The 23,005-nt window shown below is 36.7% G+C and overlaps 1 protein-coding gene across 1 annotated transcript in view; it reads right to left on the reverse strand.

Annotated features, from left to right (window-relative positions):
• Positions 1-23,005, reverse strand: part of PRKN (parkin RBR E3 ubiquitin protein ligase) — a gene marked incomplete at its 5' end in the record, with an annotated part of 579,674 nt that overhangs the window by 334,401 nt on the left and 222,268 nt on the right.

Here is a 23,005-nt window from a genome sequence, read left to right on the forward strand (position 1 = left end):
TCTTGAAAAAACTCCTGAGTGGACTCGGGGAGAGCCAATTTAATCAATCTACTGCTTCTTCTCTTTTTGGCAAGTATATAGGGCTTCCTACTGGAAAAACAATGCAAAAAGCAACATAACTGTCACTGTCTCTCCTCAACAGCTTCTGAGGAAGGCAAGGTGTCCCACAAGACCACATCTTTCATACATCGTGGAAGAGACCCTAATTCTGCCTATCCATATATTTCCTTAATGTGCTACTAATACACAGAAAATGACTTTTAGGCAGACTTCAGAACGCACCTGCTCAGAACCAGCAACTCATCTTTAAGAGAAGATGAAGCAGACAGACTCGGATCATCTATCCATGAAAACCCCTACCAGGAGATGGAGGTGTATGAATATTAGCATCAAGCATGAAATGTTCCTTACACTGATTTGCAAGAAGTTTAGAAGAAATCAGCACCAAAAAGTACCTCTCCAGTGAGGGATGTTCTCAACACCTCACAAAATAGAATCCTAGACAAGATTAGTTTAAGAATGTTTTTACCTGTAGAGAAATTAGATTGCCTAGTTGATACATCGTTGCTTGTAGCACCCTCAGAGTGGTAGTTTGCCTCACCAAATGAATTGTCCAACTGTTCCTATGGCTGCTGTAGGCTTCTCCTAAAGCACTTATCCAAAGAGTAAGCAGTTGTACAGTGTCTAAAAATTTCTGCATTTCATGACAGCTACAAGTAAATTGCCTTTTAAACCAAGACACATCATATACTTCAGTCACTAGTTTGTTTTCATAATGACTATCTCAGCTGCTTCTGCTACAAGTTATGTTCTTCAAAAGCATCTATTCTATGATAATTTGCTGACTGATAAAGAGTATGAGACCAAAACGATAGAGAAATGTATTCTGAGCATAAACTGAAATACTTCGAGCATTTTCAGTATGGATCCATTCCCTTGCACCAAGCAGCACTCTAATGTGTGGAGAGAAAGTCTGGAAATGTCACTGCAAACTAGGGAGTTCTGTCACCTTCCAAAGATGATGCCAGGCCAGATTTACATGGACTTGGGATGTGAGGAATCTCTAGATACTGGATGGAGACGAAGACTACTGCAAGGTGCATGGGGTGTCTCTTCACATCTGAGGAGTTGGGTTCCTTAGTGAGAAGAATAATCATTTTCCCTTGAAATTGGAGAAATATATGCTGAAACTCTTACTGTGGTGTTTACGGGATGCCCATAAGCACACATACAACAACTTTGGCACTATACAGAGTAACACAGAAACGATCTTCCTTCAGACACTGCCAGCAGCAGCAAAGTTTCTCAGTTAGTGACACTGTATCACTGCACTTAATGGGATCATAACATAGCATGGGCTGACAGGGTGATTTAACTTCCTATGAGAACAGGTATCTCAAAAGTATTCTAGAAAAGAACAAGAATGCATCCCTAACAATAATCTGAGTTGAGAAGCAAAATACGGGTTTTTTTAACAGCAAGAAATCAATGACTGAAGCAAGTAGGGCACCCAACTTCTAAAATAGAGGTGATGGTGTTAATATTTTGGGGAAGATACTACTATTGTTTGTGCCCAAACTATGAATGAGGTTGGAAATTACATCTCATGGCTGTTGATTTCTAAGTATATGTTAATGGTAAAAAAAACCCAGCCTCCTGTTTGTAGAAAGGGCAAGAAATACATATTGCAGTGGGATGTAGAGAAAAAAATGAAAAAAAGAAGAGAAACATGGTAGCTTTGTCTCCATGTCCACTTAGTTCTCTACTGTCAGCTAAAAGTGCACACATTCAGCTCAACAGATTATCTATCCAAAGCAACGACCCTTTGCCCAAAGAGATAGAGATAACTCAATCATATCCCTCTTGACTCAACCTGCATTTTCAGTTTCCTACTTTCACTCACTGTGCATTGTACTTTCCCACAGAATTACAGGGAGATGAAAGCTCTTGCCATTCACTGCTCAAGCATAAAACTATGCTATCTCTTCTGGTCACACTTCTAACACAAAATTGTCATAGAACTGAGCTTTCAGAATTGCTATTCAACATTTAGATGCATCAAATATTTAGAGAAACAGACTATTGTAGAAACTTGGAAGCAATAAAGATGAGAACTCAGTACAGTTCCAATAGGACGTAAGGTAATCTTAATATTGTAAGTTAATTTTTCAAACGGTCAGTCTCTGCAATGAATTTCAAACGAACACTGGGCAAAAGAAATCCATCAAAGAAGGAAAAAAAAAAAACCCATTTAAAATTAAGTTTCCTGAAATAAGTAGAACCCAGACTGCATACAAACTCTAAGAAGGTATTTACTGGACAGAAGTCAACCATTTCTGTGGTTCTAACAAGTGAAATATGAACAAGTTTTTTGTCAAAAGTTGTTACCTTGCAGTTGGTCAAATTTAGCCTCAAACCCAAATGCTACATGCCAAAAGAGATTCATGTAGAAATAATTTTCATGCACTCTAGTAAACAGCACTACTGGCAGTACATAAAATACATCTGGAATTCAATTCTAGATTTAAAGCATTATATTTTCAGTTCAAATCAAACAATGTAAGTCTCACACCAAATACAGAGAAACAAGAGAACAAAATAAATAGACAAGAAGTTTAGGATAACAATACATAAAAAGAAGTTGATCCATCCCAGAGAAGTAGAGTAAAAGAGAGATAGAAATGATAAAAGATTAACATTATAGTTTAATAAGAAAGCATGTCTATTGTTTGGAAAATGGGACCAAGAAACTATAAAGTATATTCTCCTGCAACTGTCATCAGGAGACATTTAAATTGCTTACTGTTTTGGTTTAGCTCCCCCTCTAGAGTTTGTCTAGATAGATGTGGCCAGTAAAGCATGCTGAAGTCCAACTGCTACCTCCTTCCCCAACATTTAAGAAATCCAGAAGTAGTAAAACACCATCATATTCAGTGATGGACTTGACACTTGTTCCCTGCTTTATATGAGAGTGCAATATTAGGTACCAAGCAGAAAAAAGATTAGAGTGGTTTTGAAATGCTGGCATTTTAAAGTGCACAATTAATTGTGTCAAAAAGTCTATAAAAGCTAAGAAACACTTAGGCATATTGAGTACATGCAAATTTAGTGTAAACAATGAAATATTCCTCAAGATGAAACCTATGAAGATGTAGGATATAAACTTCACTAAGTTTTTCAAGTCCTCTTCTCAAAAAGTCATTTAAACCAGACAAAACCTCACGATCTTTCTTACAGAGCAATCTTATACTGGAAAGATAGCCTTGGTAACCTTAACAGTTTAAGGTTGTTTTATTTCCTTTTCTGAGCATGATTTAGCTAAGGCTAGCATATGTGACATTATGGGAAGGTCAAGTTTGGGATATAAAAATGACCACAACATAAGCAGTACAATTGGCACCAACCTAGCCATTAATTGATGGTCAGGAGAATAATTTTTCAGGATAAAATGTAAAGAAATAGAAAAATGGTTGCAGGGGATCAACCTACTTCAGTTCTGTTTTTTGGAGTAGCTTGTCAAGCATCACCCACACTACTTAGCAGCATACAAGAGCTATGAGAATATCAGTTTTGGTTTTGATGCAATCATTAAACATTTAACTGAAAAAAATTTATATCCCACTCTCTATTTTGGTTAAAATATATTTAGCAAATTATTTATTTTATCTTCTTGAAAGGCAAAAGTATTTCAACAGTCAAGAAACATCCTTGATTGTCAAAACATACATGTAGGTCACAAAGTAAGCAAAGCTTCAGCTAAAAAGCTGTGTTTTCAGATGTTCCCATGAAATTATCTCTTTACCTAGAAGGCATCATTAAGGAGATTTATAAAAAATAGGGAAAAACAAGAAAAAAAAAACTAATCTGAAGGCAGAAGTTAAAAAGTTTTCAAGTTTTTAATAACTCACCCAGCACAGAAAATTCATGTCATTGCCGTTTAAAATCACGACAATAATAAAGCTACACTCATAAAAGCAGCACATAAAATATTTCACTCTATAAACCTTTCTAATTGCTTTTTTTTTTTTTACATCAGAAAAACAAAACTGAAGGTTGCCAATCAAATACAAATAAGTTAGAACTCTGAGGTGCTGAAAAAATGGAAAAACTTGCAAACATCAAGAGATTAAACCAGGACTTTCAGTGTAGAATTAGTTGGAGAGGTACCAGGTACAGAGAGGGTGAATATACCTCAGCAACAAAGCATCAATAATTTAATAACAGTGAGGCAAGTTAAGGAAAGTAATATCACTTGGCAACTATTACAAAGGTCTGAAATTTTCTGTGGAAAGAATACATCACAGTGAGAAAGACAACTCTATGATTCCCTGGACGGACAACTATGATTCTGCTGATTTTTCATAGTAATAACCTCAAAAATTTAAATCAATCACTTAAAAAAAGAAAATATAGACACTGGGAAAATACTAGAACTCAAATTTTGTTCAGGAATTTCTCTGCCACATCATATGATTGGTCTAATTATAGAAAAAAAATTGCTTGGATACAAATTGTACGCAGACACCACTTGTAAATTCCCTGCAATAGGGAAGGGGGGAAAAATAATGTGGTGCAAAAAGATGCTATGAGATTATCACGAATAATTTTGGGCAGCAAGCACATTGTCAAAGGTAGCATTGATATAACAGCCTAAAAAAATCCTCAGACACAACTGACATGCAGGCAATGCTGAAGTTTTAAGCTTCAAAGGTGTTAAGGAGCCTAAATGATTCCTAAAGTACGTATTCAGTTTTCTACTTCCCATAGTAAAATACAGTCAGACAGGTGTGTTCTATCTAAACACCGAGTTTCCAGCAGACTAACTTCATACCCATAGGACAAGTACACTAGCTCATCTTAAAGATCTGCAGAAAAAAAATGGATACACGTCTACATTGAGCTAAATCATCCTTTTAAACATCTCATTGGGATTAACCATTCCTTCTCAAAGCATGAGGTCACATAACACACCTGTCCTTTCCCATTCTAAACTAAACAAAAATTAATTATTTATTAAGAAATTTAAATTATTTTTTAGTTGCTCAGCAAATCAAATAAATTTATTCATTAGATATTCATTGTCACTGTAACAGCCTGTTACCAGAGATAATGGATTTTGACTATTGATGTCTGTTCAAAATCAATTTCATAACAAATTTATTTTGCTTTGGGTTGCTCAACATTGGATCCATGAACTGTCAATTGTGTATAAAAATATAATTAAAACCAAATCTTTTCACTGCCTTTAAAATCCTGTGTCTTGGCATGCACAAAATTGCTGGTCTTGATTTTTTTTAATCTCTTTATATGAATTGTAAGAAATTTTGTCCATGCATCCACATTTTTTCCAACAAATATTTTCTGAATACTTCCTGTTAAAATATATCAAAATACCGAATGGATCAATCCCTTTTTACAAACAATAAAAAAATAACATGCAAACTGTCTGCACTGGATCTCAGACCCAAAATCAAAATCCTACACATGGCAACAGTTAACATCCTCACCTGAAACAGATGTTTAATCCCCAGACTCACGGCAGGGAGACAGCCTTTAGATCTCTTAAAGCCAGAAGAAAAATGCTTTTACAACCTGGCTTCATGGACGCTTTGTTTGATTTACTAACTCCTACCCAGAGATTTCTTTTCTATTCTAGTACTGACAACTCTTATATGCAAGAGCCACCATTTTTCTTGAGGCTGCGCATACACCATATCGTTTGGCCACACTACAGGGCTTGCTGGTTGCTTGCCTTTTCCAACTGCAATTTGCAAGCAGCAAGCCAGCTATATTAGCTGATTCAGTGCAGTCATGCCAATTTTATGCTACCCCAACTAGCAGCTGAGCAAAACAGCAAGGTTTTTTAAGTAAAAAAATAAAGGTATGAAGACTGCAACCATTCATACAAACTTATCTAATTTCACTTAGATCTACAAGGCCTTCTAAAAACAAGGTGCTCTGTGCAGAGAAAGTTATCATTTCCAAGGAGCTACAGTTAAGAACAAGTAGGCTTCTTCACTTTCCTCTGTCACAAGTCACACCTGCGAGAAAGCCAGCAAGCCAGCCCTCCAGTACCTCTTTCAGCACATGAAGGAAGCAGCTGGCATAACCAGACCCAAAACAGAGAGTATCACATTCCTCAATAAAAAAGATCAGGATATTTAGAGTGGCAGAGTCAAACCATACTGTATGGCAACCTGTAGAAAATTTTCAAGCTACTCATTCCATCTCGCTGTATCCAACATGTCACCATCAAATGACTCTGTTTTAGCAAGATGTGTCAAAGCCTCTGAAGAAACCCCACGCAGGTATAGTGACACCAGACATCTCTGTTCTCCAACACCATTTGTGTTGCGTGTGCGTAGTTGTTTTCACCAAAATATCTTCTATGACAAATGCTGAATGCTAAAACTATGAAAATGATAATACAAATTTGTATTTGCAAAGTCTCTGTTTACTTGTTTTTACTTCAAAAAGGCAGCCATTGCAATCCCAGTTACACAAGTGGTGTCTCAGAAACACCAGGCAGAAAAGTGAACTGCGAGTCAATGTTCATAGAATATTTAACCTACAGACGACTGGGCCTAGACCAAGCTGTTACTCCTCTGGTGTCTGCAGGTGGTTACATGACTATACTCTTTTCACACATCTGCACTTCTACTTCCCTTTCCCTTTTTCTTTCCATCTAAAAATCCCCTAAAATTCTTTGCTGAATCAATAAACCTAGAAGGAGATGGACAAGGGAAGAAAGGACTTCACAGAATATTCTCTACCAGCTTCCTTAGGCCTTTAATACATTTATATAAATGCCACGGAAAAAGAAGAAATAACATATTCTTACACTTGGAAAAGAACAAACAAACTAAAAAAGGAAAGGGACATGAACATAGGGTAACAGTACCCTGTTTCTTGATCAGCAATGAGAATATGAAGGAATGCTCACTTTACTGTAACACATTTTGAAATGCCAAAAATATTCTCCAGCATGCTGAGAAATATTAATTTTCCTAAGAATTTTTAACATGTTTTATTACCAATGTTAATACTTTAACCCTTAGAAAAATACCATCTCAATTGCAAATATGTACAATGTATTTTCTAGAGAACAGGAAGCTCTGATATAGATCGGATAAATATCTCCGAAGACAAGGGGTCATTACAAGGCATCAAGATAAATAGCAAAATGAAGGATAAAGCATATGTAGTATTCCTTTTTGTGTGCATACAGATTATCATGGATTATCAATAAAGATGGCAAATGGTAGTAAACAGAGCTCCCTCCAGTGATACTCCGATTCTCACAATTTTTCAGAAATAGAAAACCTGAAACATTGAATACTCACTATTAGATCTGCTTCCTGTGATGAAAAGCATTACAAATTCGAGCTCATACAGACAGACTCATTAAAGCCACTCCATGACTACTTTCTGGATGTGAGAATATCATTCAGAAAAAGTAGAAGGATTAGACTGGATGAGTCTAGGCCCTGACCGAGCAAAGCACGTACACCTGCATTTAAATCCTGTTGGCTTTGGGGGGATTATTCAGAGGCACCAAGCTAATCGCAGGTTCAACTGCTTACTGAGCTGAGGTCATGATTCAGGTCTGAATGTTCTGCAGAACCTCTAACAGCCATAAGAGACACTATCAGTGTTGTAAGGACACCTCTGTAGAAATATATTCCACTATTACAACACTAAACACTGAATCAAATGAAAGGCAGAAAAAAAGGAAATGCTACCTGGGCAGATTCAATTTCTGTTCTTTTTCCAGAGCAGAAGTTGCCAAGTGGCTGCGCTGCCCCAGTGGCACAGGATGCAAACCCCTCTCACGGGTGCACAGCATCTCTAACACACCAAGCTAATTTCTGTATTCTCTCCCCATTCTTTCTAACTCCAGGAACACTGGAATACCTTAATTTTGACAGACAAAAAAAAGCCTATGAAAATGTCTGAGTTTTGGTACTTGGACTTTGTAAAGACAAGGAATACAAATGTGGTGGTGGGGAGCACTCCTTTTAAGGCTTCCTGTACCTTGGCACATTATGGTGTCTACAAAACCAGTTACTATTCAACCTTTCCTTCTGATTTCATTTTGTCACTTACACAAAAACTCTTTCAATATCCTCTGCTATTCTAATGATTTCTTAAAATAATAGCTTTCTGCCCTGTTTGTGCAATAGGAATTTGACTTTAAAGACACAAAAATTGGCAGCAAGATTGAGAGGGATGTGTAGAATGCTTTGAATCATTATTTTAAATTGCTCAGGTTTCTAGAAGGTGTTGTTTCATTAACTAAAACATAATTCAAATACAAACATAGAGAGGTAGAATGTCAAAGGTACAATAATTTACGAGACTCTAAATAATAGAATTTAATTTTGGAACAAAATTTTCACAGCTTGCCAATATCACTAAATAACAATAAATGTACTACTTTTTGCATGCAGTAAATGGGGTATTTTCAAATAGTACTCCTTATTGTGTGAAAGAAATGAGGTGTTAAATGCAAAATAAGGTACATTGTTAAAATAGATATTCTGATAATTTAACTAACTGAATATAGCTATTTGGATGCTATTAACGTCTTAAATAGCTTTCTTTGAACCCATACCCCAAAATGTTTTGAAATAAGTATTTATACCTGAACAGTACTGAATGAAAGTGACTCCTTTTCTTTTTTAAGTCTCACTCTTTTTTTCCTATGTCTAGACAGTGAAAGTCCTGAAAAGAAAGCCTTTAAGTGAGACTATTTGCAGAGTTTCTTGAAAGTACAGGCTATGAGTGAGCACCTGAAGTACAAAGGACAGGATAATGTATTGGAAAACCATGATGCATTTGTACAACATCTCTATCAGAGTACTAACATGCCCTTCACTGACATTTAAGTCCGCAAGGGTTACAAACATGAGCAGTATTTGAGAAGGATCCTGTTCAGTTATATTTTGAATAAGTGAGGCATTGGTGATCCTTAAGGGTCCCTTCCAACTCAAGATATTCTGTGATCTTGCATTGTTGAAGAGTCTGGGGAATTTTCTCAATGATCCCCATGGGAATAATATCACTTTTCAATGTTAAGGTTAATATTTTTAATATTGTGATGTTCTACCAATCTCTAAAATATTTACTAAGTTTCAAGGGGTTTCTGTGTTTTGCAAGACTCCAAAGAAATGCTGAAAAATCTCATGTAAATTTTCATGTTTCATCCTGAGGTTAAAAATGAAAAACAAAACCAAACAACCCTACTTAGAGGTATATTTCCAGTATAACCTATTCTAGTTTTGGAGGCTTACCAACATCTACAAAACATGAAAAAAATCTGAGGATTTAGACAAACTTCCCCATTAAAAGTTAAATATTCCTTCTGAAAGCACTGAATATAATTTTGTGATGTTCCTCAGTATCATGACCTCGTGTCAGCTTTCAGTGACGCATATCTATACACACACACACACAGCATCTGTACATATATATATACACATACACAATATAGAGATGTACATATACACACATAAGACATATAAGACACATCCTGTATGTGTATATATATGCATATCTATACTGTATGTGTGAATACATATATTTCACAATTAATTTATGATATTATGCCACAATGGTTGATATTCCAGGTCGAAAGCTGTCAGTACTCTGCTATCCCTGACAATTATGATATTAAGATAACCACCTCTTCCAGGGACTTTAGGGATGTAACCTAGAACCTAGGCCGTTTTCTCTCTGCTGGTATTATTCCTTGAACTTGACAACTTTTGCTGTTTCTATTGGGAAAAGAAAAATCTTAAAGTTGCCCTCTTCTGTTTTATCTTTAGCCTCTTGTAGCATTTTATCTTTTAATATTTTGAGTTGTGTTGTATTGTAGATTTCTCAACTAACCATGGCACGCTAGGGGAGAGAGGTGAACATGAGCATGTAGATGTGCCAGGTTTTTCCCTTAGAGCCTGTGAATGTCTATTTCCACTAAATAAACATTTGCATGAGAAGATTTTGTGCATACCATGCTCACTGACCTCTGCTGCTAACACTGCAATGTCATTAGAGTTGGTTTCACAGCTCTTGCCAGTATTCCATGTCCTCATCAGGACAGACCAAACTGGCAAAAGACACTCTTCAGATAAATATTCTTTCCTTTGCTACTGTTTGGCATGTTGCTTTATATGACACTTTTGGAGCATATGCAGAATCTGAACAATGCTTAAGAAATTTTAGGAATGTAAGAGAGATGAGAAAGAAGCAATGGCTAATGGCTGCAGAGTATATGAAATCAGCAGGCATCATGAATGCTGACATCAGACGTACATAGCAGTGCTGAGCACTGATACAGTAATCAGTGAATGGTTAAATCATCTGGGGACAACCAGTGATGCCAGTAAACGTTTCTTTGCCGAAATCTGTAGGTAAAGCACACTCAGAAAATTTACAGCCATATAAGTAAACACCATCTCAGAATCAGACAGCGTTTCATTTATAAATTGTTTGAGTCTAGATGATCCATTCAGCAAATAAAGAGGATGAGAAATATTTTGATAGATCTTCTGAGTTGACATATCATTTGCTACCACTCTTTTGAATTCATCAGCTAAACAAGGGATGTTTAGAAAACATTTTAATAAATAGCCAGACATTTGGAGCAGCAATGGCAGAGCAACTGGTTTTACAGAAAGGAAGATGGAGAGAGATGAAAAGGTTGTAGTAAGTAAAGGAAAAGATGATCAAGGTGTCAGTAAAGACTGAAGATGACAGTACTATAACAGAAAAAAGAGAAGCATCTCCGGATCGCCTAAAGAAAAGGTGCTTTAGGAGTTACTCACTATAAGCATCTGGAAGAGAGATTCTGGTATTGTGCTGGTTTCAAGAATTACCCAACCTCTGTTATAAATTCCAGACAAATCAGGAGACAAAATCCAAAGGGTGTTTATAGAGTGCACATTATGGCACACTCAAGACTGCAGACAGCTGCCAGAAACACCATATTAGGAGCTTGTGATGAATTGTTTCACCTATTTGCCAGCACACAAAGGACTTGTTTTTCTAGGGACGATAATACTAATTTTTTTAAGAAACTGAATAGTAAAGGACAGTCCTCTTCGTTACTAAGAGCTGATTGCTTAGGCTAGTAGCTAGATTTGTTTGCTTGCCATATAACATAGTTGTTAGCAAGGGAAGTACATTAACTACAAGGTCTGCATCAGGAATCAAAACCCACTGGCTAACTAATTTATCAAGTTATATTCAACCAAAGGTTAAATCAAAATAAATAAACTCTCACAAGAAAAATTTACAACAGGCCTCTTCCTCCTACCCCTGGTTTTCATTATGGAATAAACTACTATCATTTAAAACACCCCACAAAACAATTAAAAAACACCACCACCACCAAAAAAACCCACTCTACAAAGGTTACAGGCTTATTGGGGAATTATGCAGCTGGAAGTCCATCCTTTTCAGGGTGTGATTCATGTAACAAAACTGTAGCAAACAATTTTATAGTTTGCCATTAAATAGTTATCTGGGCTTGTTAGATGAGGGGAGTGCAGCAGATCAATTTTGTGATTCTGCAAGATGCAGGTACTTCTGGGAAAATTGTATACCTTGTCAGGCTTTCAACACTCTCCCAAAAAGGTCCTTGTAGAGAAGCTGGTAAGTGTGGGCAGGATGAGCTGGCAATGAGGCGGACTGAAAACTGGCATAACAGCCAGGTTCAAGGGGTGGTGATCAGTGGCACAATGTCTAGCTGGAGGCTAATGACTCCCAGAGTACACCAATGGGCAATACTGGGGCCTCTCCTGTTCAACACCTTTGTTAATATCTGGACAATTGGGGCAGACTGTATCCTTATCAGGGCTGCTGATACAAAGCAGGGAGGAGTGACTGATACACCAGAGGGTTGTGCTGCCCTCCTCTTGGACCTCAAAAGGCTGGAAAAATAAGCTGACGGGAACCTCTGGAATTCAGCAAAGGAAAGTACAAAGTCCTGCACCTGGGGAAGAAAAATCAGATATCCAGATTTTTTTTTTTAATTTAGAAACAGCATTTTTGTATTATGATACATTTTAGCAGCAAATAGGGAGCTGTAACCCCTTTGTTGTCTTCAAATATCTTCTGGATTTCCACTAATGACAATCAATTAGTTGCCTGAATGAAAATAATTAAAATAACAAAATAGTAATTCTATTTTCATGAAACATCATAAGGAAGAGCATAAAATATAACACAAAAATTTCGGTGTTATGAAGGTCACATACTGAATTCAGAGACCGAAGTTCTGTAACAAGTTTTCTGAACAGAGGCACTTTTGTAAACTGAAGACACTGGTTTTTGACACAGCCGTAATGGAATTTCTAAATTCAGAAACAAGAAATTAATTATTCTGCCTCTGACCAAGGAACTCCTTGAGGCCTTTCAGAGGACAGTAGCAGAAGGTCACACATTTTGTTGCTTATGTAGGCCAATCTGAACATCTCGTACTGGGAGGAAGCCTACTAAAGCACTGCCTGTCTGATGTATAGGCAGCACATCAACAGGGATAAAATTCCTGTATTGCCAAGCTGGCACACCACAGTCTTGATTTTCTTCTCATTTGCACCTCTGAAAAAAGCCAGGCTTTTGCAGCACTGTGATTATCATCAAAAGCTGTGCAAATGATGCCTAGAACATTTCCCCAGATTTTTCTTTAATATTAGATGCAGTGTCTAAAAGTCACTGCATGAAGATGGATGAAATGCCAATGAATTGCATGTAGAGTGTTTTCCTTTTAGTACTCTGTACTCAGAGCACTCTGCACTCTTTTCACAAGCACTACTGTTTTCAAGTTTAGCTAGTTGTAAGTCTCCTTAACTTTTCATCTTCATACTGCACCACAGTTTATGGCACTGTAAAACCAATAAAACAAACCAAAATATCTGAGTAGCTGGAGAAGATACGAGGCATACCAGACATATAGAGCACTTTGTCTTTAAAACACAGAAGAGGGGTTGTAATAGGATAATTCATAAAATCTGTAGCACAGAAATTAAATAAAGGGAAAAGTACTACAGATTGCCATAAGCCAGAATCACCTAATAGCATTAAAGAGAAAGGAATGACCATTAGAGTCTATGAGATACTCTAAGTACCCCTCAAGGGCCTGTACATGCTTCAGTGCTTTATGTGAAGCCTTGCGTCCTTCAACTACAAACTTGTTAATCAGTTCTCAAGGTCAGAGCTGAACGCAATAGAGCCAGGCTGTGCATCTGTAGAAAATACTTATTTCTGGAAAATTTTAGTTCTATTTATGTGAAAATGATACAAGGTTATGCAGTACCTAATTCCAAACCTGCAAACACATATCTCTACTGACATCCTTAAAAAAACCCAAAAAACCCCCTGCAAACCAAACCCACAAAGCTGCAGAATCAGAGTCTAAAGGGTCAAATGCAAGTTGCTCGAGGTGCCTGCACACCCATTGCTGACAGGAGAAAATGCTGAAGGTGAGAGGAAGTGCACCCACCATGGGCATGTGTCATTCCCATTCAAATCTGCTTAACTGTGGGTGTGGGATAGGCGGGATGGGATGAAGAATGGCAGTAGATTTAGCTTTGTTCTCCTCTTCCTCTCTTATGTTGCCCAGTGCAACTTCCTCTTCCATTCAAGGAGGAGGTGAGAGAAGGAAGAGAGGCTGGCCAAGAGGGCAGAACAGGAAGCAAACTGCAGCTCTGAGCAGGCACACTGTTTCTCCACTGATACCAGGACATCCCTTTTGAGGCACATATACCAAAAGGTGAAAAAATATAACTTCTTTTGTCAGGAAATCCAATACAAGCTACCCACTTTGGAGGCTCTATAGGGAGCGAGGGCATAGTCTTGCTCATGAGTATAGTTCAAGATTGACATCTGCATTGTGAACCTGTTTGCAAGAACAGGTTGGCCAGATTCATAGAGGTAACATGTCTGGGTGCAGTCAGCTTTCCTGCACAGTGTCTCCCAAAAGGCTGATCCTGGGTTTCTTGGCAGCTGTTTCTATGATGCTGGCTTTAGCGATCACAGAGAATGTACCTTATGAGAAGAGGTTTGACTGCTCTTTCTGTTGCTGAGAACACAACAAGAAGAAAGAGGAACTGAATATGCAAATTCAAAAATGTAAATGACATTTGCATGCCAAAAGAACACTGTCTCTGATTCCGGCTTTTACCAGAAATACAGGCAGATTTGTCTCCTGTACAAAGTGAAATAAGAATAGGGCAGTTACTGGGGAGGAAAAAAACATAAAGATGTAATGCACTTCAAATAACTAAAGATTGCTCATAAAGAAGACAGACAGACAAAGGTAGAAACAAGTACATATACATAGGCATTTATATATGTATATACACACACACGTATTTTATATATATATAAATGAAGAAAGTCAAAGTCCCTGTTTGCTTAACAAACATGCAGAAGGCCATATATTGAAAGTGATACAGAACTGAAACAGACTCAGAGAGAGGGGTTTTTAAGATTTAGAGCTGCAGAAAAACTCTGAAATCTTTGCACAAAGCAGTGGTATTTATGCTAACTCATGTATTTACCAGGATAGGCATATTTTTTACTTATCTTGCTATCCAGCAGCACATGCTTTCTCTGCTATTTTAATCACTGTTTACTAATACTGAACTCTACCATTAGCATTTCTAACTACAATCACATTTGATGTACAATGATCAACTGTAAGATAGGTCTCCTCTGCAAGAGAAAGTTAGATCAATATAATGGAAGGAATGAGAGTAAAAAGAATGGGAAATCTTTTGATGGACAGCTGTACTGGTTTTCATCCTGCTTATTGCATTTCAATGTATGCTGATAAGGAATTACTTTAAAATAAACTGAAATAAACATCCCAAGAGAAAATAAAAGATTTAGCATACAAGTTTGTATCAATACAAAAATATGCTTTAATTGGTGTAATTTTTCTTGTAGCATTCTTACATTGACTTGCCAGTGCAGCATCACTACCATTTACAAATCTGTACTGGGAAAATGATCATTCCCTTAATGGTCTCCATTTTTATAAGTCTTCAAATGTCTGCAGGCAGCTCCCTTAACGCGTCACAGACATTGACTGAACTTAACAAGAAAGCCCCTATGATTTATTTCTTGTCATTTTCAAAACACATTGCAAATCAGCATCTTTTTTGCACCAAGTTCATAACAGTTATTTATAAACAATTTTAACTTGACTCTGTCTATGCTTCAAGTTCCACCAGGGGCCTGAATTTATTTTCATTGTCCCTGCCTGACCTTGCCCTGGATTTTTCCTTTGTAAGGAAAACTTAGTTCTGTCGATATATTAGTTGGTAATGAACTAAAATGTTTACTATCTTTTACCAATATACAACAATGATCCTGTTACACTCTGCAGAAGATCCAATAGTGCTAGAACCCTACTGGTTTCTCTTATGGAAATAAAAAAAAAATAGACTCTTTGTAAGACTGGCTTCTGAAACTGTCTCATCTTCAGAGTCAACTTTTAACCACATCCACAAAATGAGGGAGAGAAAGAAGAGGAAAGGTATGAATGATCATGGGCTGCTAAGGAGAGAAAAAAACAATTCTAGCTAATAATTTTCACTAAAGCTCTATCAATTGCTTTTGAACAGGTACAAACTGTAATGTACTGAGAGCTTTGCACGCTCAGGTTTTTTTGGAACTCTTGATAGGAAATGCGTGAAATTTTCCTTACACTGATGCCAGCTCAGTACAGTGCTATGCCAGTTTATTCTACATCATGGTTTACAGAGAAATAAAGCAGGAAGTCTGCTCATTTATTATTATTGTACATCTGTAACATATTATAACATATTTCTCAAGTATAATTCTAAATGCCTCCTTGTTTTCCCAGACAAAATTTCATACCAATCTACCACTGAAATGAACACACATCAAAGATATGATTCTAGGCTTTGGGATTAGTACCTTGCCCCAGACATCTACTAAAAGTAATATGTATACACATGCCATCATATTTCATACACATTATTATTTTCATAAAATATTTATTTGAATTAGGTGTTTATGAAATCTGATGGCAATCCCTACAGAGCTATTATACTGAAGAATTGAATGGCTACTAAAAACATTACTTAGGACAACAGCTACTGTTCCACACAAGGTCATTAAGTGACTCTATGAAGTGTCAAGCAACATTTAATAAAGTTCCCTGCATCTAATGACAGGCTCTCTGTCTTATGAATGGTCCTTCATGTGTTGGATTTCAGCAATTACATCCTGGTACTTTTGCCTGGTACAGCTACATTTAATTTCTGCTAACTTTCTGCAAATTAAAATTATTCTGCCATAAGCATATTTAGGTGTTTGCTGCTGGGCTGCTTCATTCTTTCTCTAACTTTTTCACTCTTGTTTCTCTAATGCCATAAATTCCAACCACATCTTCAACAAATACTTTTTTTTTCCCTTTCCAATTTTTTGCTAAATTACAATAATAAGAGCTTGACAATACTGCTGCAGCAGATGTCAATGATCTTGCTATGATTTTATGACTCAAAAACAACCTAGAAAAAACAAACCACAGTGGAAAGCAAATGTTCACGTTACTGTTTTTCCTCTAAAGCACTTTATAAAGCTAAAGGTACAGAATATATATTTTTCTGTATAGCTAAAGTTACAGTTACATTCATTCTTCTCAATTTTCTTTAGGACATTAGAGATTTAAAAGATTATTCAATTATCAATGCAAATTCTAACAAATTACTAATACTTTACGACTTTCTGCTGCTGTCCAGTTAATCAGGACAGAGTAGTTCTGCCACCATGTAGCTGGGGAGAGTCTGTAAAGGGGTCATGCCTGGGAAAAGTTGAAAAGGTATAACAATAAGTGCACTCCTTATTTGGTAACATGAACTGTATCTCAGGGATGTGTTAGATTTCCAATCTGCCTCAATGCAGTAGAAACAATACGTAACTGTGAGTAAAATGGTAAGCAGAGCAACATTCTTCACAAAATCACCTTCTTACATAAATAAATATTACTTAAGTTTAAATGTTAGGTTTTTTATAAATGCTGTTGATCCATATGCGTACATATATATTACTGTGCATATATTTATATAGCCAGACACAATGCTTTATCTGAAACGTATTTGAAAACAATCTTCACACAACAGACACGTTATTTCTCTATGCTTATGTTCATTTCCAAAGAGCATTTATCTGTCGCCCATCTTCCATCAATGACTCATTAATAACACATTGAATGTTAGTTACTAAATGTCAATTCATTAAAAACATTAAAGCAGTGACATTTTTTTGAAAGGGCAGACTTCTCATTGTTGCGCTTGATTTTGTAAAATTTTCTTCAGCTGTCACATTCACATTCAATTCCTCCTTGTTGCCTATTTTTAAAATATTACAAAGGAGTGTCATAGATTGTAAAAAACATGGTTCAACAGCTCTCAGTTTAACGAAGTGCAAGATTAGCCAAATGGCCAGATGCTCAGCAGACAGCAACAGCTCAGGTTCCTCCTCAAAACCCTCCCACGATACTTCAGTTGAGACCTGAAAGGCACGTTTCTCTGCAATTTGTTCACCTTGTTCCTTCAGAACACAGGTCTCTGCTGAGTTTATTAGGCTTCTAAAAAGCGGGCTGAATCTAATGGGAACTTAGCCTGTAGATTTTTGGGTGTTAACAACATATTATGCAGCAATGATTCTAATACTGACTTACTCTCTAGACTTTTGTAGATACTAGTAACATTTTGCAGCAATGGCACTGTGAAATGCGTGTACCAGCACACTGTCAGCTTTCTACCAGGACTGTCTCCAAGAACAAGAAAACTCCAGGCTACAAGGGGCCCTAAGACCAGTCCTGCAGGTCTGGTAAACAAGAAGAGGAAGATAAGGGCTATAGTTCATGGCAAAAAGCACAGTGATGAAGATGAGCGGATGAAGTAAACGATCATCAGGGTCTTTGAAGACCACCTAAAGACTGTAGTACACATGCGGGAAAGGGTAGAAACCTATAATAATGAATTCTCAGAAAAGTAATGAACACATCAATAATTTCTCAGAAAGGTGATGAATATGTGTGTATAACCTGCATATAACTTGTGACACTAACTCATTTGGGGGCGCACATTGAGAAGAGCAATCCCCTGGGTGCCCAGTGCTGCAATAAAGAATACCTGCTTAATAGTCACCAAGGCTATTGAGTTTTGATTTTGGCTTTTCACAGCATCATTTCCAAATTAGTATTACCTCTGACAATGAGTCTCTGAAACATGGACAGCTCTAGAAAGACGACTGGATTGTCACCTCCAATAACATTTCTCATAGGTCACTATACTGCTATCAGATGGTGATAATATTCAGCTATTACTAATCTTGCCTGGAGCAAAACCAACCAGAGATTAATTTTTTTCTCTTACGTGTTAAGGTATTAATTTAAAAAATAGAAAATTCACAAACACCTGACCCTGAAAACATCTATGGCAGAAAAGGCATACTGTGGGCTTGCAAGTTTCAAAAAAGTCTCTTTGAACAACATTTCACAAACATCTACTACTCTGCTTGTCTAAGACACTGAAAATGAATTCTAACTTTAATATTCAAACCTACAGCACTTGCAGAAAAAATATGTTCATTAGCTAACATTTTTCACTGATTGCTCATAGGCAAATAGTCATACTCTTAGGCTTCCTCAAAATATTTTGGAAGTGAGGTCCACCAAATTTTGCACATGGTGTACTTCGCTATGTGACACATTTCAGTTTCAGAACTATTAATTCTTCCAAGTACATTCAAACTGTTAAGTCTTCGTGTCTTGCAAGATGCATTAAAAAACAGAAGCGAAGAAATCTGCAAAAACAGCTCACTATTAATCATGTCTTAAATAAGAATGGCAGAGAAGATACAACATATCTAATATAGAGCCTACTGATAATATTCTGCAATCTGCAGGCTTCAGGTGAAACTTCAAATGAAAAATGAAATAGATGATACGTCGTGCATCCCATATGAAGCTGGAGATGCACATTACTGAAATAAATTCAAAATAGAAATAAAATCCACTTGTGACTACCTTAAAAATTCTTAGCTGTGACTATTTCAAAAGCATGTGAACATGCCACAACTCATATACGTTTACATTCACAATTATATGGCTAAGTGTAAAAAGTCAAGGAGACTAAATCAAGACGTTCCCTTACATTTGTTCTTCCTGTTACATGTACAGTAACACGTATGTCAACCAAAGTAAAAACTTCTGCACCATAAAGCAGGAAAAATAGGTAGATTTTGTTGTCCCAGATGGAAAGAAAAAAGTTCATGCTTCATGTTTGGCAAAGGAGACGAGTGCGGTTGCATAAAATCCTCCTCCCTTGTCCCCTGCCAGGAAAGGATAAGGATATGTACAAAATGACACTACAATAGCTTCACCAATCTATTCTTTTCTGTACAGATCAGTATAAGCTAGAAGCTGTCTCACTACAGAGGCAAACCAGCAAGAATTGCAACGCTGTCCTGTCACTGCCATAGGGGGCTGCTGTATACTAGTGGTTACAGTTCAATGGAAAGGTTAAGGCAAGGGAATTTCATGCATGAGGCACATCTTCCAGAAGCCCATAGTATAAGTGTGTGAGTTGAAAAGCCACAGCGTGCACATCTAAAGAAGTGAAGGTCACTTACTGGCACTATTAGATTTTGTTCACTTTTTAAAATAGCACTAAAAGTACCAACAGAATGTTTTCACTGCACAGCTTTGCTTGTATCAGAACTCGAATATTACAGCCATAACAATCAGTATTCTATAGTCTGCCTTATCAGGGAAAAGGAAAAATCTCTAAACCAATTAGTAACAGTTCTTAGTTTGATATTTCATTAATTTCGTACTTTAAATAAGTGATTCTTAAGAAATCCCATTAATTTCAGGAGCATTAGGAGAGAAAGCAGTAGACATTGTCCCTGACGGTCATAGTACTTAGACAAAGTAAATTTAATTCTTAACATAATCTTTTCCCATTCTACTTTGAACTACTCAAGGTATATAAAAGACAGCAAAATGTAACAGGCAGAGATTTGGAGCAGAGATGACACTATCAACACAGGTCACAAAGAGGGAAAATGTACTTTAAGAAAGATGAGCTAAATATAGATTTAATAATTTACTTGGATTATAATGACCCAAGGGATAATTCTAGGATCCTATACCCTAGAAGTGAAGAGAAATAGCAATTATAAGTATAGAATAAGGTGCTATTTACTCTTCTGAGAAACACCACAAGGGCAATGTCTTTTAATGGACAGTCTGCATCCAGATCTTGGTGGGGAAACAGGAGGTCCCTGGTAAAATTCTTCAAATAAGAGCAAAACTGACCTGAATCAAATTTGTAGGACAGCTCCTTCACTTCGACAGTGTTTACAGTTCAGGTATGGATCCTTTTCAGAAGCTGAATTTTGCAATTGCCCCTTCATCTGTAACATTTGATTCAAATCAAGAAACAAAAGATTCTAGACTTTTTTTTTTTTTTGTATTTAGATGGTTTTGAACATGCCAGATCTGCTACCAATTACTTTTTGTCATATCCAGCACTATATTTCTCCTCTGATATCCTTTCTCATTTTTTTGAAGTCCAGACTGCATTAACACCAGCAGTTTACAAAAAATAAAAAAGGTGAGGCAAATGATTTCAGAAATTTCTGAACAATCTTTTGAACTGTAATAGAAGAAATATTTTAGTTGAAAGGACTGTACAATGTTAATTATGGGACAGCATATAGTGCTCAATAAAGAACTTCTATTACCAACAATAATGTCATAAACCCCCAAAATATTAGATTACAAAAATCCTAATCTCCATAAACTGGGGAAGTTGGTCTTCCTTTGGCATGTAAAATCCACAACTGAATATCAGTCATGTATTTATTGAGAAACAAATTATTTTATCCCTTACCAATTTGGAAGCAATACCTCATAAAAATAAAGCTCATGAGTCTCAGTCCTAGCTTGACAGTAACAGAAAGGAGTGACTGTATGATGGGGATGGCACAAACTGCTGTGGGAGGGAAAAATACTTTTTTTCAGTCTATTTTTTTTTCTGAAAGAAAACAGATGGCTGACCAAGAGCTAGTGAGAAACTCAGTAGATTCAAAGTAGTCCCACCAGAGCCAGACTAACACAGAGTTACCCCTAATGACATGCAAAGTCATTCACTCTTTATTGACTGAAGGACAAGAATGCCTACCGAATTTCTAACAGGACTTCCTATAGTACATTCACTTTGAGGTTTTTCCTCCAAGTACTGACCTTCTCCAGTACTCTCCTGCCCATAGAGTTTAATATGATCACAGTCCGAACTGATTTGGATGAGTTATGACAAAGACCTCACATCACAGTTACCCTTGAAGAACATCTAGCATAAGCACTTCTAACTCACACCGTTAGCAAAATGAAGCTCTTGCTTCCAACTCCAGTGTTGGGAAGTCCAAAGAGCAGAAAAACATATTACAGGATTCCATTGTCAAAACAAAACAATTTTTTTGTCCCAAATCAGTCAGTATGGATTTATTTGATAAAAAATTTCGATAACACAACAGCAAATACTTCTCCTTCTGAAGAATTTTTTCTACCGATTACGTGACAGCAAGGCCTATGTATCTTTTACACTTACCTGTATCGGTTGGAGGCTAAAAATAATGGTGCCTTTAGGAATTGTACCCTACCTAGCTTGTGAAAGATGACATGAGGCACTTCTGTTCTGCACATTTTATTTTTATACTGCTTAACACTGCTGTTATTTCTGAGCCTGATTTATGGGTACCCTGGGGTACTCCTAACCCCTTTTGATGTTATTTCTACTGGAAAGAGTTGACAAAAGCCGATATCCCCTTGAGGATTGCAGAGTTTTAGTATTTGTTTCAACTTCCAGCCATTTGCTCAACCTATTAAGCGCTTCTTCAAAGACATAAAATAGCAACCCATCACCTTGAATGCTACAGAAAAAACACACGCATAAAGGCTGCCAATTCACACCAACTCTGCTGTAGATAAGCAAAATACACTGAAAGGCATTACACTACATGGAATACTGCCTATGGATTTAGCATAACCCTACAAGGGTATTGGGCTCTGAAGTATTTCACTCTGTCGGTCAGAGCTGCATGAAAATTTTCATATCAAGTATAAACCCAAGGCAAACAGAAAGTGTGCCTACTGGAAACTTGAGAATAAAAACTAGCAATAGATTTAAATATAACTTCCACTCTGTATTATTTTCTATATACTGTAGAGTACACTACTGCTTTAAATATGTTTTTTATGAGCTCTGCAAACCTTACTAAAACCATACCTATGCAATGCCAAGAGTCTTGGAGCTTAACTGCTCTCCCTGTGGTAGACTAACTGTCCATGATAAATGGACACAAACAACTAGAGAAACAGTGTATCTTCCTGTGAACAATAACATTTAAGAAACACATAAATAGTACCTGGTTGTCATCTTTTCCTGTTTAAAATTTTTCAGCAAAGAGAAAGAAAAATGCATTTTGAAGAGCAGACAATTCTTCTGTTTTACTGCAGCAAAGCTAATACAAAGCTATAATTAACGTACCAAATTCAGCTATTCCTCTTTTCCACCTGGATGCTACAGAATGATGAAAGAAGGTTTCAGAAAATGCTACAAATTACAGTGCCCCCGATGCCATGTTTCAGATTCAGAGGAGTATTAGAAAGTAATTGCCAGCACAAACACCTAAAAGTTCAACTACAGTAAAAAGGTTATGGGTACTTGTGTAATTTCTTTGAGTTATACACAAATATTTCAAGAACAGTATGCTGGAGAAAAGAATTACAAACTCAAAAACTGAGCAGAGATTTCTTAAGTAGTCCCAAGAATTTACAATGAACTTCATGCAACACCAATAAATTATTTAATTGTCCTATCTCTAGCTTTTTGCAATATGGTCTTCACTTTGACATTCCTTGAAACTGGGGAGGGAGGGATAAAATCAGAAACAGGAA

This window comes from Gallinula chloropus, assembly GCF_964237585.1.
Source record: "Gallinula chloropus genome assembly, chromosome: 3".
Taxonomy (NCBI): domain Eukaryota; kingdom Metazoa; phylum Chordata; class Aves; order Gruiformes; family Rallidae; genus Gallinula; species Gallinula chloropus.